General features: G+C 34.6%; 1 protein-coding gene across 1 annotated transcript in view; it reads left to right on the top strand.

The window, feature by feature from the left end:
- Prp16 (ATP-dependent RNA helicase l(1)G0007) overlaps nucleotides 1-2,863 on the top strand; it is a 126,209-nt gene that overhangs the window by 35,968 nt on the left and 87,378 nt on the right. The gene's annotated exons all lie outside the window — the stretch shown is intronic.

Here is a 2,863-nt window from a genome sequence, read left to right as displayed (position 1 = left end):
AACAAACACATGCACCAGTGGGCGCTTTCTGAGAGCAAGGGAGCGTAAATTTCAATGTAAAACACACTGAAATGTATGCTCACTTGCTCTCAATACGAGGGCAGTTCGGAAACGTCTTAGCCTAGCACAAAAAGCGCGGTATAAACAAAAAAGTTAAGTTTTTTGGAAACTTCCATATCTGTTATGAACACATGTTAAATTTTGCTTCGATCTGGCAACTCCTTCATATAGAAACAGGTGTTCAAAAAAGACGCATCCGCAATTTTTTTACAATGGAAAAATTAGAAATGCATACATAAAAAAGGTTTATCGGGACAAGAAATTCATAATGATATGGTGAATGTGTTAGGTGAAAGCGCTCCTTCATATGCAACAGTAAAAAATTGGGTTGCTGAATTTAAACGTGGTGGTACAAGCAATGAAGATGAACCACGTAGTGGACGTCCAAAAACAGCAACAACAACAGAAATTGAAGACAAAGTGCATGATATGGTATTAAATGATCCACGAATAAAAGTGTGTGAAATTGCTAATATCATGGGCATCTCAAATGATCGAGTCCATTTAATTTTGCATGAAGAACTACAGATGAAAAAGCTTTCTGCAAGATGGGTGCCGCATTTGTTAACAGTCGATCAAAAACGCATAAGAATGAACATTTCTCAAGCTTGTTTGGATCGTTTTAAGCGAAATAAAATGGATTTTAAGCGTCGTTTCATAACTGTTGATGAGACATGGATCCACCACTATACTCCAGAGACAAAAGAACAATCCAAACAATGGACTGAAGCTGGAGGAAGTGCCCCGAAGAAGGCAAAAACTATTCAATCGGCTGGTAAGGTTATGGCAACGGTTTTTTGGTACTTCAAAGGTATTTTATTGATTGACTATCTGCAAAAGGGTAAAACAATAAATTCAGAGTACTATTGCAACCTTTTGGATCAATTAAATGTACAAATTCGAGAAAAACGTCCGGGCTTACAACACAAAAAAAAATAATTTTTCATCAAGACAACGCACCAGCGCACAATAGTGTTTTAACACTGGCTAAAATCAACGAATTAAAGTATGAGTTGCTTGACCTCCCACCTTATTCTCCAGATTTAGCTCCCAGTGACTTTTACTTGTTCCCAAATCTAAAAAAATTCCTTGCTGGCAAGAGTTTTATCTCAAATGAAGATGCAATTACAGTTGTAAACCACTATTTTGAAGACCTTGATGAAAACTATATTAATCAAGGGATATAATTGCTAGAAAATGTTGGACTAAGTGTATTGAAGTTTCAGGAGATTATATTGAAAAATAAAAATATTTTTGAAAAACTAACTATTCTCTTTCATTGATAGGCTAAGAAGTTTCCGAACCGACCTCGTAAGCGCTCACTGGATATCTGTAACATATACGCACATTTATTAATAATGGTGGTTGTTTATTAAAACGCATAGAAATAAGCAACAACATACACATAGGTACATACATAAAAAATTCTAAAGAAATACATAACAGACTTTAGTAAAAAAAAACGGAATGAAATAATTTATAAAAAGTTACACTTTTAAAAAGAAATAAATATATAGAAACATCGATGAACGCTTCTCCTTAGTTGTGAAACAAAACACATTTTCCTCAAAATTGAAATCATCAATTAGAAATCGGCATCTGGAAGTAAGTGATTATAAATGTAATAAATAGGTACATCCATATTTCAAACATGCATATCAAGCTTTTTGTAGAAAATTAACTTATGTTGAAACTGAGGTATTGGGTATTGTAACTCGCGATCAGTTTTACTATACCATAACTTTTGACCGCATTTCGGCAAAATAAACTGTTTTAGCCTGATTCACCGAGGGTTTTCTTAAAATAATAATTTAAGCGGAAGCTCTGGTCGTACTAATGTAAAAAAATCGGAAAAAATCGTTGAAATAAACGAGTTTCATCATGTTATTTTCCAATTAGTGGTTTTACAACACAATGTAGAGCTTAATGCTCAAAGGAGAAGTTAAAGAGCACACTTCAGAGTTGAAGTTTCTAATGTATGATTTTTTAATATATCCACTGTATCTACCTCAAACGGATGCTGACATTTTGAAACTTGAAAAATGGGGTTTTTTGAATTTTTGCTCTAATCAGGACGCGCAGCACGTTTTCCCTAAAAGCTTATTATTGGATTGTAGTACTCGCGATTTCGCATTTTTTAATGTAGAACATGAGGGTGTAGCCCTCACAGGATCACAGTAATCTGCGCCTAAACACGAAATCTTTGTGCGTAAATTTTTCTCAAAAAACTATTTTTTGGGTTTAAAATTTACAAACGTCATTGGATTTCCGTGGAAACCCGCGTAAATTTAGTTTTTTTACGTTCTGAATCTAACAAGCCACGACGCGTAAAAATCCACCCACTAGATAGGCGGATATGATACCCCTCAAATTTCGAAAATTTGCAAAAAATTATTTTGAAAATATCGCATATTAAAACGCGTTTTGGATGTGTCAGTTCTACTTAAATAAATAGATCGATACGCGTGTTTAAACTGCGCGAAAACAGATATTTCAAAACTATCGCTGACCCAGAGATATAATAGCTTTTTTCTAAAAATGAAGTGCGATGCTACATCCACGGTTCTTGATGGATCGCATTGAAACGGTATAGAAGGATGTATTTTTTAATGGTGATTATTGAAATCGGATGCGCATAAAATGTAAATGCACTTCGCGGAAATTATGACCATTTTACTGTATTTTGCACCCTTAAATGCAGCAGATGCTACATCGTGGCCGCCAAATAGAATTTGACAAACTGTACATCAAAAAAGATGGATTGATTCGCTGTGTTGGAAAATCGGATGCGCATCATGTCATT

Source organism: Musca autumnalis, unplaced genomic scaffold (assembly GCF_047663935.1).
Source record: "Musca autumnalis isolate F117 unplaced genomic scaffold, ASM4766393v1 scaffold_3, whole genome shotgun sequence".
Classification (NCBI taxonomy): domain Eukaryota; kingdom Metazoa; phylum Arthropoda; class Insecta; order Diptera; family Muscidae; genus Musca; species Musca autumnalis.
Note: the sequence above shows the minus strand (reverse complement) of the source record. Positions and strands in the feature narration are given on the sequence as shown.